The sequence below is a fragment of the Sinohyriopsis cumingii genome, chromosome 11, assembly GCF_028554795.1.
Source record: "Sinohyriopsis cumingii isolate HCF-2022 chromosome 11, ASM2855479v2, whole genome shotgun sequence".
NCBI lineage: Eukaryota > Metazoa > Mollusca > Bivalvia > Unionida > Unionidae > Sinohyriopsis > Sinohyriopsis cumingii.
The window spans coordinates 112,805,312-112,820,787 of record NC_142971.1 but is presented as its reverse complement, the minus strand read 5'-3'; the positions used below and the strand labels follow the sequence as shown (position 1 = coordinate 112,820,787).

At 35.3% G+C, this 15,476-nt stretch overlaps 5 non-coding genes across 5 annotated transcripts; all 5 read right to left on the bottom strand.

Moving 5' to 3' along the window:
- Nucleotides 1–607: 607 nt before the first annotated feature.
- Nucleotides 608–680, bottom strand: Trnaf-gaa (transfer RNA phenylalanine (anticodon GAA)). Its single transcript has one exon. It is a non-coding gene; the product is annotated as a tRNA-Phe (tRNA).
- A 2,933-nt stretch (nt 681–3,613) lies between these two features.
- On the bottom strand, nt 3,614–3,686 carry Trnaf-gaa (transfer RNA phenylalanine (anticodon GAA)). The gene has a single exon. It is a non-coding gene; the product is annotated as a tRNA-Phe (tRNA).
- A 2,935-nt stretch (nt 3,687–6,621) lies between these two features.
- Trnaf-gaa (transfer RNA phenylalanine (anticodon GAA)) lies at nt 6,622–6,694 on the bottom strand. The gene has a single exon. It is a non-coding gene; the product is annotated as a tRNA-Phe (tRNA).
- Nucleotides 6,695–9,624: 2,930 nt separating this feature from the next.
- On the bottom strand, nt 9,625–9,697 carry Trnaf-gaa (transfer RNA phenylalanine (anticodon GAA)). Its single transcript has one exon. It is a non-coding gene; the product is annotated as a tRNA-Phe (tRNA).
- A 2,936-nt stretch (nt 9,698–12,633) lies between these two features.
- Nucleotides 12,634–12,706, bottom strand: Trnaf-gaa (transfer RNA phenylalanine (anticodon GAA)). Its single transcript has one exon. It is a non-coding gene; the product is annotated as a tRNA-Phe (tRNA).
- Between the last annotated feature and the right edge of the window lie 2,770 nt (nt 12,707–15,476).

Genomic DNA, 15,476 nt, shown 5'->3' with positions numbered 1-15,476 from the left:
TTACATATGTATTACACGAATAGATGTTTAGATATATATTCTTTCACGCCATGGAATCCACTCACATGGCACCTTCACAATTATACCAGTTGAAAACGCAAACATAATATTAAACGGAATTTCCGATCGAACGTTTGAGAATCAAATTTAAACCAAATATGGGCGATTGCAGTAATATTTTACAATATTTGCAATCGATAAGCTTAATTATCATACGCTGTAAATCTTAAGGAATTCTTGATTGTAATCGTATCAAACTTTCGCCAGATTTATTTTTCTATTTTACATTTTATTTTATACTACTTCACAACATGCATATGCGTGGGAACAGGAAACTCTGCATCTCACTTCACAAGGTTCAAAACAATTTCTTACTTTGTTGAGAGAGAGAGAGAGAGAGAGAGAGAGAGGGGAGGGAGGAGGAGGAACCTAACGATAATAGAGATAACAAAAGTGTGAAAGTGGAGTTTTGTCGGAAGTTTGTTTTATTTCCTTTTTAATCTTTAAAAAATATTTATTTGTTAAAATGGTTTAAACGAGTTTTAAAATGAAAACAGGCTTTTGAAGGAAAATACAAAAATTCCTGCCAGCCGCCGGATATGTTCCGTGCCGGAACCCGGGATTGAACCGGGGGCCTTTAGATCTTCAGTCTAACGCTCTCCCAACTGAGCTATTCCGGCTGACATTGACAATTGTCGCAACTTACCTATGTGAGATTGCATTTATCACTGCGCACCAAATCCACATCACTGACAAGTTTGATCATCTACTTTATCAAATAAGTCAGTCACTTCTACAAGTCCACTTATAGACCACTGTACATCAATGGTAGTGTTTCAATTGTGTCTTCACAATTCTATAAAAGCAGTTTGCTAGGCAGCATCAAGAAAATCAGTAAATTCACACCAATCTCATCCCTAGCTTTAACGATCTTCATACACGCCAACCACTAAAATAAACCTCCTTAAATAAGACAAGAATTCTTTATTTTCGATTGCGCTGTCCATACATGTCAATTAAAAATATACAATATAAATGCATTCTCCACAATAAAGATCATAGGTGTCTTACGTGCAAATCTATAGACACATCTACAACTACAGAATGGAAAAGCATTCTTAAGAACAAAATGAAGTAAGACATTTCAATGGGTACTTTGTTCCAAATATCTACAATCCGAGAATGTAAACGAATATCGTAATTTCGGAAAGATTTCATAATGCAGTTCTTACTATCCGATATTCTTCTCATCATTGAAAAACACATAACTTTCTCATTCATTCTTCAACACTAAATGCATTGTAGTTTACAAACATGATGGAGGCACTCTTCCGTCTCAAAAGGCTTAATAGCAGACGAAGACAGTTATTATAGTCAATAACCATGTTTCTTTTCATACATTCACTAACGTTTATCCAAAGAGCATCGCAGTACAATACGCAGCAATAGGATTTAAATCATGTAAATGTCATATTTATACCTGTCAATTTATCTGCAATAACTTCCTTCAACCTGCGACAGAAGAACTTACCAATAACACATCACCAGCAAAACTAAAAGTGTTAAGAAGTAACACATTTTCAGTCAACTGTATTCCCGCGTCACACTCACCCAGCTTAAGATATATTTCTTAAAAGTATAGACTAAACAACAAAGGATAAAGATCACCTCCCTACCTCACCCCGTTGAATACATTGAAGAAACTGGATCATGTACTCCCCCCCCCCCGCCCCAATCAAAACTGGTTGCCATACCAGGTAACTCGAGTATGAACTATGGTGGCAGGTATTTGATTCTCGAGCACCTTTTCAAACAATCTCCAATAATGTCATAGTCTAAATGGGTCCATCTAAATAAAGCCTTTGACTCTTTGCCACGTGCCTTACTGCTAGTAAAACTAGGAATGTGCGTGCTGTCATATAAAGGATTAACATCTTATTGAAAGTTATCCTAAATCTAATATTGTAATTTTTTTAAGGTTCAAACGACGATCATTACCTTTGACAGGTTTTTCACAAGAATGAACACTTTGGCTATTTTAATGTAACATAATTTGTAATAATATTTAGATTTTGTAACAGATAGTAATATTTATAGAGACCAATGCTGATGAAAAGTTTTCAATGTGATCAAGACACTAATGAAAGATAATGTCTCAGATACTGAACGGTTCACAACAAAATCAAAGGAAGCTGCGTCCGCAATAATTGTAAATCGTCGCTATTGCTTCTTTGAAACATAATCAAAGTCGTTGCTTTGACATACAAGTAATTACCATGGAATATAGAATGAAAATGAAACTCTTATGAATTACAATGGGCATTTAACTGAAATTTAGTATTTCTTTATCAAATTTATTTATCAAGGCATGATCACAGCCAACACTTGTAATAAACCAAGCAATTTCCTCAGCATAATAAAACCCAAAGAATTTGTTATTTGCTCATTGAATGAAAACATTATTCTTCTAAAGAATGCTCATATTTCTGTGCAAAATACTTCCATGAAAATGAAACACATTAATGAGAGACAGAGAGAGACGTACACTCTGTGTGTGTGTGTATGTGTGTGATTTAGAATTGAAACGCAACTTTAACAATTATTTTGTCATATCGCTAGGATATCTACAGTGGCTCTTTATAGTGATGCCTAGCACTGGGGGCATCATGTCGCAGACATGTAGCATGATGTTCCACCCAGTCACATTATCGTGACACCAAGCCGACCAGTCCTATTACTAAAATCTTAAGCTGAGCGCTATGCCAAGCAGAGGTTAGTACTATAATTTTGTTACGTCTTTGGTATGACTCGGCCGGAAATCAAGCACATTTAGGAAAGAGCGATCTTCATTCAATATATTATGTCTATGCATGTTTATGTGAGTCTCTAGTTGCAAGGATAAATGTCCTTTAGCTAAGAACAATTGCACAAGAGGCGTTTCAAATCAGAAAATCGATAGTCCATGCTATCAGCATAATCATACAAAGTAAAATTCTTCCATGTTTACATATGTATTACACGAATAGATGTTTAGATATATATTCTTTCACGCCATGGAATCCACTCACATGGCACCTTCACAATTATACCAGTTGAAAACGCAAACATAATATTAAACGGAATTTCCGATCGAACGTTTGAGAATCAAATTTAAACCAAATATGGGCGATTGCAGTAATATTTTACAATATTTGCAATCGATAAGCTTAATTATCATACGCTGTAAATCTTAAGGAATTCTTGATTGTAATCGTATCAAACTTTCCGCCAGATTTATTTTTCTATTTACATTTTATTTTATACTACTTCACAACATGCATATGCGTGGGAAACAGGAAACTCTGCATCTCACTTCACAAGGTTCAAAACAATTTCTTACTTTGTTGAGAGAGAGAGAGAGAGAGAGAGAGAGAGGGGGGAGGGAGGAGGAGCAACCTAACGATAATAGAGATAACAAAAGTGTGAAAGTGAGTTTTGTCGGAAGTTTGTTTTATTTCCTTTTTAATCTTTTAAAAAATATTTATTTGTTAAAATGGTTTAAACGAGTTTTAAAATGAAAACAGGCTTTTGAAGGAAAATACAAAAATTCCTGCCAGCCGCCGGATATGTTCCGTGCCGGAACCCGGGATTGAACCGGGGACCTTTAGATCTTCAGTCTAACGCTCTCCCAACTGAGCTATTCCGGCTGACATTGACAATTGTCGCAACTTACCTATGTGAGATTGCATTTATCACTGCGCACCAAATCCACATCACTGACAAGTTTGATCATCTACTTTATCAAATAAGTCAGTCACTTCTACAAGTCCACTTATAGACACTGTACATCAATGGTAGTGTTTCAATTGTGTCTTCACAATTCTATAAAAGCAGTTTGCTAGGCAGCATCAGGAAAAGCAGTAAATTCACACCAATCTCATCCCTAGCTTTAACGATCTTCATACACGCCAACCACTAAAATAAACCTCCTTAAATAAGACAAGAATTCTTTATTTTCGATTGCGCTGTCCATACATGTCAATTAAAATATACAATATAAATGCATTCTCCACAATAAAGATCATAGGTGTCTTACGTGCAAATCTATAGACACATCTACAACTACAGAATGGAAAAGCATTCTTAAGAACAAAATGAAGTAAGACATTTCAATGGGTACTTTGTTCCAAATATCTACAATCCGAGAATGTAAACGAATATCGTAATTTCGGAAAGATTTCATAATGCAGTTCTTACTATCCGATATTCTTCTCATCATTGAAAACACATACTTTCTCATTCATTCTTCAACACTAAATGCATTGTAGTTTACAAACATGATGGAGGCACTCTTCCGTCTCAAAAGGCTTAATAGCAGACGAAGACAGTTATTATAGTCAATAACCATGTTTCTTTTCATACATTCACTAACGTTTATCCAAAGAGCATCGCAGTACAATACGCAGCAATAGGATTTAAATCATGTAAATGTCATATTTATACCTGTCAATTTATCTGCAATAACTTCCTTCAACCTGCGACAGAAGAACTTACCAATAACACATCACCAGCAAAACTAAAAGTGTTAAGAAGTAACACATTTTCAGTCAACTGTATTCCCGCGTCACACTCACCCAGCTTAAGATATATTTCTTAAAAGTATAGACTAAACAACAAAGCATAAAGATCACCTCCCTACCTCACCCCGTTGAATACATTGAAGAAACTGGATCATGTACTCCCCCCCCGCCCCAATCAAAACTGGTTGCCATACCAGGTAACTCGAGTATGAACTATGGTGGCAGGTATTTGATTCTCGAGCACCTTTTCAAACAATCTCCAATAATGTCATAGTCTAAATGGGTCCATCTAAATAAAGCCTTTGACTCTTTGCCACGTGCCTTACTGCTAGTAAAACTAGGAATGTGCGTGCTGTCATATAAAGGATTAACATCTTATTGAAAGTTATCCTAAATCTAATATTGTAATTTTTTTAAGGTTCAAACGACGATCATTACCTTTGACAGGTTTTTCACAAGAATGAACACTTTGGCTATTTTAATGTAACATAATTTGTAATAATATTTAGATTTTGTAACAGATAGTAATATTTATAGAGACCAATGCTGATGAAAAGTTTTCAATGTGATCAAGACACTAATGAAAGATAATGTCTCAGATACTGAACGGTTCACAACAAAATCAAAGGAAGCTGCGTCCGCAATAATTGTAAATCGTCGCTATTGCTTCTTTGAAACATAATCAAAGTCGTTGCTTTGACATACAAGTAATTACCATGGAATATAGAATGAAAATGAAACTCTTATGAATTACAATGGGCATTTAACTGAAATTTAGTATTTCTTTATCAAATTTATTTATCAAGGCATGATCACAGCCAACACTTGTAATAAACCAAGCAATTTCCTCAGCATAATAAAACCCAAAGAATTTGTTATTTGCTCATTGAATGAAAACATTATTCTTCTAAAGAATGCTCATATTTCTGTGCAAAATACTTCCATGAAAATGAAACACATTAATGAGAGACAGAGAGAGACGTACACTCTGTGTGTGTGTGTGTGTGTATGTGTGTGATTTAGAATTGAAACGCAACTTTAACAATTATTTTGTCATATCGTTAGGATATCTACAGTGGCTCTTTATAGTGATGCCTAGCACTGGGGGCATCATGTCGCAGACATGTAGCATGATGTTCCACCCAGTCACATTATCGTGACACCAAGCCGACCAGTCCTATTACTAAAATCTTAAGCTGAGCGCTATGCCAAGCAGAGGTTAGTACTATAATTTTGTTACGTCTTTGGTATGACTCGGCCAGAAATCAAGCACATTTAGGAAAGAGAGATCTTCATTCAATGTATTATGTCTATGCATGTTTATGTGAGTCTCTAGTTGCAAGGATAAATGTCCTTTAGCTAAGAACAATTGCACAAGAGGCGTTTCAAATCAGAAAATCGATAGTCCATGCTATCAGCATAATCATACAAAGTAAAATTCTTCCATGTTTACATATGTATTACACGAATAGATGTTTAGATATATATTCTTTCACGCCATGGAATCCACTCACATGGCACCTTCACAATTATACCAGTTGAAAACGCAAACATAATATTAAACGGAATTTCCGATCGAACGTTTGAGAATCAAATTTAAACCAAATATGGGCGATTGCAGTAATATTTTACAATATTTGCAATCGATAAGCTTAATTATCATACGCTGTAACTCTTAAGGAATTCTTGATTGTAATCGTATCAAACTTTCCGCCAGATTTATTTTTCTATTTTACATTTTATTTTATACTACTTCACAACATGCATATGCGTGGGAAACATGAAACTCTGCATCTCACTTCACAAGGTTCAAAACAATTTCTTACTTTGTTGAGAGAGAGAGAGAGAGAGAGAGAGAGAGAGAGGGGAGGGAGGAGGAGGAACCTAACGATAATAGAGATAACAAAAGTGTGAAAGTGAGTTTTGTCGGAAGTTTGTTTTATTTCCTTTTTAATCTTTTAAAAAATATTTATTTGTTAAAATGGTTTAAACGAGTTTTAAAATGAAAACAGGCTTTTGAAGGAAAATACAAAACTTCCTGCCAGCCGCCGGATATGTTCCGTGCCGGAACCCGGGATTGAACCGGGGGCCTTTAGATCTTCAGTCTAACGCTCTCCCAACTGAGCTATTCCGGCTGACATTGACAATTGTCGCAACTTACCTATGTGAGATTGCATTTATCACTGCGCACCAAATCCACATCACTGACAAGTTTGATCATCTACTTTATCAAATAAGTCAGTCACTTCTACAAGTCCACTTATAGACCACTGTACATCAATGGTAGTGTTTCAATTGTGTCTTCACAATTCTATAAAAGCAGTTTGCTAGGCAGCATCAAGAAAATCAGTAAATTCACACCAATCTCATCCCTAGCTTTAACGATCTTCATACACGCCAACCACTAAAATAAACCTCCTTAAATAAGACAAGAATTCTTTATTTTCGATTGCGCTGTCCATACATGTCAATTAAAATATACAATATAAATGCATTCTCCACAATAAAGATCATAGGTGTCTTACGTGCAAATCTATAGACACATCTACAACTACAGAATGGAAAAGCATTCTTAAGAACAAAATGAAGTAAGACATTTCAATGGGTACTTTGTTCCAAATATCTACAATCCGAGAATGTAAACGAATATCGTAATTTCGGAAAGATTTCATAATGCAGTTCTTACTATCCGATATTCTTCTCATCATTGAAAACACATACTTTCTCATTCATTCTTCAACACTAAATGCATTGTAGTTTACAAACATGATGGAGGCACTCTTCCGTCTCAAAAGGCTTAATAGCAGACGAAGACAGTTATTATAGTCAATAATCATGTTTCTTTTCATACATTCACTAACGTTTATCCAAAGAGCATCGCAGTACAATACGCAGCAATAGGATTTAAATCATGTAAATGTCATATTTATACCTGTCAATTTATCTGCAATAACTTCCTTCAACCTGCGACAGAAGAACTTACCAATAACACATCACCAGCAAAACTAAAAGTGTTAAGAAGTAACACATTTTCAGTCAACTGTATTCCCGCGTCACACTCACCCAGCTTAAGATATATTTCTTAAAAGTATAGACTAAACAACAAAGCATAAAGATCACCTCCCTACCTCACCCCGTTGAATACATTGAAGAAACTGGATCATGTACTCCCCCCCCCCCCGCCCCAATCAAAACTGGTTGCCATACCAGGTAACTCGAGTATGAACTATGGTGGCAGGTATTTGATTCTCGAGCACCTTTTCAAACAATCTCCAATAATGTCATAGTCTAAATGGGTCCATCTAAATAAAGCCTTTGACTCTTTGCCACGTGCCTTACTGCTAGTAAAACTAGGAATGTGCGTGCTGTCATATAAAGGATTAACATCTTATTGAAAGTTATCCTAAATCTAATATTGTAATTTTTTTAAGGTTCAAACGACGATCATTACCTTTGACAGGTTTTTCACAAGAATGAACACTTTGGCTATTTTAATGTAACATAATTTGTAATAATATTTAGATTTTGTAACAGATAGTAATATTTATAGAGACCAATGCTGATGAAAAGTTTTCAATGTGATCAAGACACTAATGAAAGATAATGTCTCAGATACTGAACGGTTCACAACAAAATCAAAGGAAGCTGCGTCCGCAATAATTGTAAATCGTCGCTATTGCTTCTTTGAAACATAATCAAAGTCGTTGCTTTGACATACAAGTAATTACCATGGAATATAGAATGAAAATGAAACTCTTATGAATTACAATGGGCATTTAACTGAAATTTAGTATTTCTTTATCAAATTTATTTATCAAGGCATGATCACAGCCAACACTTGTAATAAACCAAGCAATTTCCTCAGCATAATAAAACCCAAAGAATTTGTTATTTGCTCATTGAATGAAAACATTATTCTTCTAAAGAATGCTCATATTTCTGTGCAAAATACTTCCATGAAAATGAAACACATTAATGAGAGACAGAGAGAGACGTACACTCTGTGTGTGTGTGTATGTGTGTGATTTAGAATTGAAACGCAACTTTAACAATTATTTTGTCATATCGCTAGGATATCTACAGTGGCTCTTTATAGTGATGCCTAGCACTGGGGGCATCATGTCGCAGACATGTAGCATGATGTTCCACCCAGTCACATTATCGTGACACCAAGCCGACCAGTCCTATTACTAAAATCTTAAGCTGAGCGCTATGCCAAGCAGAGGTTAGTACTATAATTTTGTTACGTCTTTGGTATGACTCGGCCGGAAATCAAGCACATTTAGGAAAGAGCGATCTTCATTCAATATATTATGTCTATGCATGTTTATGTGAGTCTCTAGTTGCAAGGATAAATGTCCTTTAGCTAAGAACAATTGCACAAGAGGCGTTTCAAATCAGAAAATCGATAGTCCATGCTATCAGCATAATCATACAAAGTAAAATTCTTCCATGTTTACATATGTATTACACGAATAGATGTTTAGATATATATTCTTTCACGCCATGGAATCCACTCACATGGCACCTTCACAATTATACCAGTTGAAAACGCAAACATAATATTAAACGGAATTTCCGATCGAACGTTTGAGAATCAAATTTAAACCAAATATGGGCGATTGCAGTAATATTTTACAATATTTGCAATCGATAAGCTTAATTATCATACGCTGTAAATCTTAAGGAATTCTTGATTGTAATCGTATCAAACTTTCCGCCAGATTTATTTTTCTATTTTACATTTTATTTTATACTACTTCACAACATGCATATGCGTGGGAAACAGGAAACTCTGCATCTCACTTCACAAGGTTCAAAACAATTTCTTACTTTGTTGAGAGAGAGAGAGAGAGAGAGAGAGAGAGGGGAGGGAGGAGGAGGAACCTAACGATAATAGAGATAACAAAAGTGTGAAAGTGAGTTTTGTCGGAAGTTTGTTTTATTTCCTTTTTAATCTTTTAAAAAATATTTATTTGTTAAAATGGTTTAAACGAGTTTTAAAATGAAAACAGGCTTTTGAAGGAAAATACAAAAATTCCTGCCAGCCGCCGGATATGTTCCGTGCCGGAACCCGGGATTGAACCGGGGGCCTTTAGATCTTCAGTCTAACGCTCTCCCAACTGAGCTATTCCGGCTGACATTGACAATTGTCGCAACTTACCTATGTGAGATTGCATTTATCACTGCGCACCAAATCCACATCACTGACAAGTTTGATCATCTACTTTATCAAATAAGTCAGTCACTTCTACAAGTCCACTTATAGACCACTGTACATCAATGGTAGTGTTTCAATTGTGTCTTCACAATTCTATAAAAGCAGTTTGCTAGGCAGCATCAAGAAAATCAGTAAATTCACACCAATCTCATCCCTAGCTTTAACGATCTTCATACACGCCAACCACTAAAATAAACCTCCTTAAATAAGACAAGAATTCTTTATTTTCGATTGCGCTGTCCATACATGTCAATTAAAATATACAATATAAATGCATTCTCCACAATAAAGATCATAGGTGTCTTACGTGCAAATCTATAGACACATCTACAACTACAGAATGGAAAAGCATTCTTAAGAACAAAATGAAGTAAGACATTTCAATGGGTACTTTGTTCCAAATATCTACAATCCGAGAATGTAAACGAATATCGTAATTTCGGAAAGATTTCATAATGCAGTTCTTACTATCCGATATTCTTCTCATCATTGAAAACACATACTTTCTCATTCATTCTTCAACACTAAATGCATTGTAGTTTACAAACATGATGGAGGCACTCTTCCGTCTCAAAAGGCTTAATAGCAGACGAAGACAGTTATTATAGTCAATAACCATGTTTCTTTTCATACATTCACTAACGTTTATCCAAAGAGCATCGCAGTACAATACGCAGCAATAGGATTTAAATCATGTAAATGTCATATTTATACCTGTCAATTTATCTGCAATAACTTCCTTCAACCTGCGACAGAAGAACTTACCAATAACACATCACCAGCAAAACTAAAAGTGTTAAGAAGTAACACATTTTCAGTCAACTGTATTCCCGCGTCACACTCACCCAGCTTAAGATATATTTCTTAAAAGTATAGACTAAACAACAAAGGATAAAGATCACCTCCCTACCTCACCCCGTTGAATACATTGAAGAAACTGGATCATGTACTCCCCCCCCCCGCCCCAATCAAAACTGGTTGCCATACCAGGTAACTCGAGTATGAACTATGGTGGCAGGTATTTGATTCTCGAGCACCTTTTCAAACAATCTCCAATAATGTCATAGTCTAAATGGGTCCATCTAAATAAAGCCTTTGACTCTTTGCCACGTGCCTTACTGCTAGTAAAACTAGGAATGTGCGTGCTGTCATATAAAGGATTAACATCTTATTGAAAGTTATCCTAAATCTAATATTGTAATTTTTTTAAGGTTCAAACGACGATCATTACCTTTGACAGGTTTTTCACAAGAATGAACACTTTGGCTATTTTAATGTAACATAATTTGTAATAATATTTAGATTTTGTAACAGATAGTAATATTTATAGAGACCAATGCTGATGAAAAGTTTTCAATGTGATCAAGACACTAATGAAAGATAATGTCTCAGATACTGAACGGTTCACAACAAAATCAAAGGAAGCTGCGTCCGCAATAATTGTAAATCGTCGCTATTGCTTCTTTGAAACATAATCAAAGTCGTTGCTTTGACATACAAGTAATTACCATAGAATATAGAATGAAAATGAAACTCTTATGAATTACAATGGGCATTTAACTGAAATTTAGTATTTCTTTATCAAATTTATTTATCAAGGCATGATCACAGCCAACACTTGTAATAAACCAAGCAATTTCCTCAGCATAATAAAACCCAAAGAATTTGTTATTTGCTCATTGAATGAAAACATTATTCTTCTAAAGAATGCTCATATTTCTGTGCAAAATACTTCCATGAAAATGAAACACATTAATGAGAGACAGAGAGAGACGTACACTCTGTGTGTGTGTGTGTGTGTATGTGTGTGATTTAGAATTGAAACGCAACTTTAACAATTATTTTGTCATATCGTTAGGATATCTACAGTGGCTCTTTATAGTGATGCCTAGCACTGGGGGCATCATGTCGCAGACATGTAGCATGATGTTCCACCCAGTCACATTATCGTGACACCAAGCCGACCAGTCCTATTACTAAAATCTTAAGCTGAGCGCTATGCCAAGCAGAGGTTAGTACTATAATTTTGTTACGTCTTTGGTATGACTCGGCCGGAAATCAAGCACATTTAGGAAAGAGCGATCTTCATTCAATATATTATGTCTATGCATGTTTATGTGAGTCTCTAGTTGCAAGGATAAATGTCCTTTAGCTAAGAACAATTGCACAAGAGGCGTTTCAAATCAGAAAATCGATAGTCCATGCTATCAGCATAATCATACAAAGTAAAATTCTTCCATGTTTACATATGTATTACACGAATAGATGTTTAGATATATATTCTTTCACGCCATGGAATCCACTCACATGGCACCTTCACAATTATACCAGTTGAAAACGCAAACATAATATTAAACGGAATTTCCGATCGAACGTTTGAGAATCAAATTTAAACCAAATATGGGCGATTGCAGTAATATTTTACAATATTTGCAATCGATAAGCTTAATTATCATACGCTGTAAATCTTAAGGAATTCTTGATTGTAATCGTATCAAACTTTCCGCCAGATTTATTTTTCTATTTTACATTTTATTTTATACTACTTCACAACATGCATATGCGTGGGAAACAGGAAACTCTGCATCTCACTTCACAAGGTTCAAAACAATTTCTTACTTTGTTGAGAGAGAGAGAGAGAGAGAGAGAGAGAGGGGGGAGGGAGGAGGAGGAACCTAACGATAATAGAGATAACAAAAGTGTGAAAGTGAGTTTTGTCGGAAGTTTGTTTTATTTCCTTTTTAATCTTTTAAAAAATATTTATTTGTTAAAATGGTTTAAACGAGTTTTAAAATGAAAACAGGCTTTTGAAGGAAAATACAAAAATTCCTGCCAGCCGCCGGATATGTTCCGTGCCGGAACCCGGGATTGAACCGGGGGCCTTTAGATCTTCAGTCTAACGCTCTCCCAACTGAGCTATTCCGGCTGACATTGACAATTGTCGCAACTTACCTATGTGAGATTGCATTTATCACTGCGCACCAAATCCACATCACTGACAAGTTTGATCATCTACTTTATCAAATAAGTCAGTCACTTCTACAAGTCCACTTATAGACCACTGTACATCAATGGTAGTGTTTCAATTGTGTCTTCACAATTCTATAAAAGCAGTTTGCTAGGCAGCATCAAGAAAATCAGTAAATTCACACCAATCTCATCCCTAGCTTTAACGATCTTCATACACGCCAACCACTAAAATAAACCTCCTTAAATAAGACAAGAATTCTTTATTTTCGATTGCGCTGTCCATACATGTCAATTAAAATATACAATACAAATGCATTCTCCACAATAAAGATCATAGGTGTCTTACGTGCAAATCTATAGACACATCTACAACTACAGAATGGAAAAGCATTCTTAAGAACAAAATGAAGTAAGACATTTCAATGGTTACTTTGTTCCAAATATCTACAATCCGAGAATGTAAACGAATATCGTAATTTCGGAAAGATTTCATAATGCAGTTCTTACTATCCGATATTCTTCTCATCATTGAAAACACATACTTTCTCATTCATTCTTCAACACTAAATGCATTGTAGTTTACAAACATGATGGAGGCACTCTTCCGTCTCAAAAGGCTTAATAGCAGACGAAGACAGTTATTATAGTCAATAACCATGTTTCTTTTCATACATTCACTAACGTTTATCCAAAGAGCATCGCAGTACAATACGCAGCAATAGGATTTAAATCATGTAAATGTCATATTTATACCTGTCAATTTATCTGCAATAACTTCCTTCAACCTGCGACAGAAGAACTTACCAATAACACATCACCAGCAAAACTAAAAGTGTTAAGAAGTAACACATTTTCAGTCAACTGTATTCCCGCGTCACACTCACCCAGCTTAAGATATATTTCTTAAAAGTATAGACTAAACAACAAAGGATAAAGATCACCTCCCTACCTCACCCCGTTGAATACATTGAAGAAACTGGATCATGTACTCCCCCCCCCCCGCCCCAATCAAAACTGGTTGCCATACCAGGTAACTCGAGTATGAACTATGGTGGCAGGTATTTGATTCTCGAGCACCTTTTCAAACAATCTCCAATAATGTCATAGTCTAAATGGGTCCATCTAAATAAAGCCTTTGACTCTTTGCCACGTGCCTTACTGCTAGTAAAACTAGGAATGTGCGTGCTGTCATATAAAGGATTAACATCTTATTGAAAGTTATCCTAAATCTAATATTGTAATTTTTTTAAGGTTCAAACGACGATCATTACCTTTGACAGGTTTTTCACAAGAATGAACACTTGGGCTATTTTAATGTAACATAATTTGTAATAATATTTAGATTTTGTAACAGATAGTAATATTTATAGAGACCAATGCTGATGAAAAGTTTTCAATGTGATCAAGACACTAATGAAAGATAATGTCTCAGATACTGAACGGTTCACAACAAAATCAAAGGAAGCTGCGTCCGCAATAATTGTAAATCGTCGCTATTGCTTCTTTGAAACATAATCAAAGTCGTTGCTTTGACATACAAGTAATTACCATGGAATATAGAATGAAAATGAAACTCTTATGAATTACAATGGGCATTTAACTGAAATTTAGTATTTCTTTATCAAATTTATTTATCAAGGCATGATCACAGCCAACACTTGTAATAAACCAAGCAATTTCCTCAGCATAATAAAACCCAAAGAATTTGTTATTTGCTCATTGAATGAAAACATTATTCTTCTAAAGAATGCTCATATTTCTGTGCAAAATACTTCCATGAAAATGAAACACATTAATGAGAGACAGAGAGAGACGTACACTCTGTGTGTGTGTGTGTGTGTATGTGTGTGATTTAGAATTGAAACGCAACTTTAACAATTATTTTGTCATATCGTTAGGATATCTACAGTGGCTCTTTATAGTGATGCCTAGCACTGGGGGCATCATGTCGCAGACATGTAGCATGATGTTCCACCCAGTCACATTATCGTGACACCAAGCCGACCAGTCCTATTACTAAAATCTTAAGCTGAGCGCTATGCCAAGCAGAGGTTAGTACTATAATTTTGTTACGTCTTTGGTATGACTCGGCCAGAAATCAAGCACATTTAGGAAAGAGAGATCTTCATTCAATGTATTATGTCTATGCATGTTTATGTGAGTCTCTAGTTGCAAGGATAAATGTCCTTTAGCTAAGAACAATTGCACAAGAGGCGTTTCAAATCAGAAAATCGATAGTCCATGCTATCAGCATAATCATACAAAGTAAAATTCTTCCATGTTTACATATGTATTACACGAATAGATGTTTAGATATATATTCTTTCACGCCATGGAATCCACTCACATGGCACCTTCACAATTATACCAGTTGAAAACGCAAACATAATATTAAACGGAATTTCCGATCGAACGTTTGAGAATCAAATTTAAACCAAATATGGGCGATTGCAGTAATATTTTACAATATTTGCAATCGATAAGCTTAATTATCATACGCTGTAACTCTTAAGGAATTCTTGATTGTAATCGTATCAAACTTTCCGCCAGATTTATTTTTCTATTTTACATTTTATTTTATACTACTTCACAACATGCATATGCGTGGGAAACAGGAAACTCTGCATCTCACTTCACAAGGTTCAAAACAATTTCTTACTTTGTTGAGAGAGAGAGAGAGAGAGAGAGAGAGAGAGGGGAGGGAGGAGGAGGAACCTAACGATAAT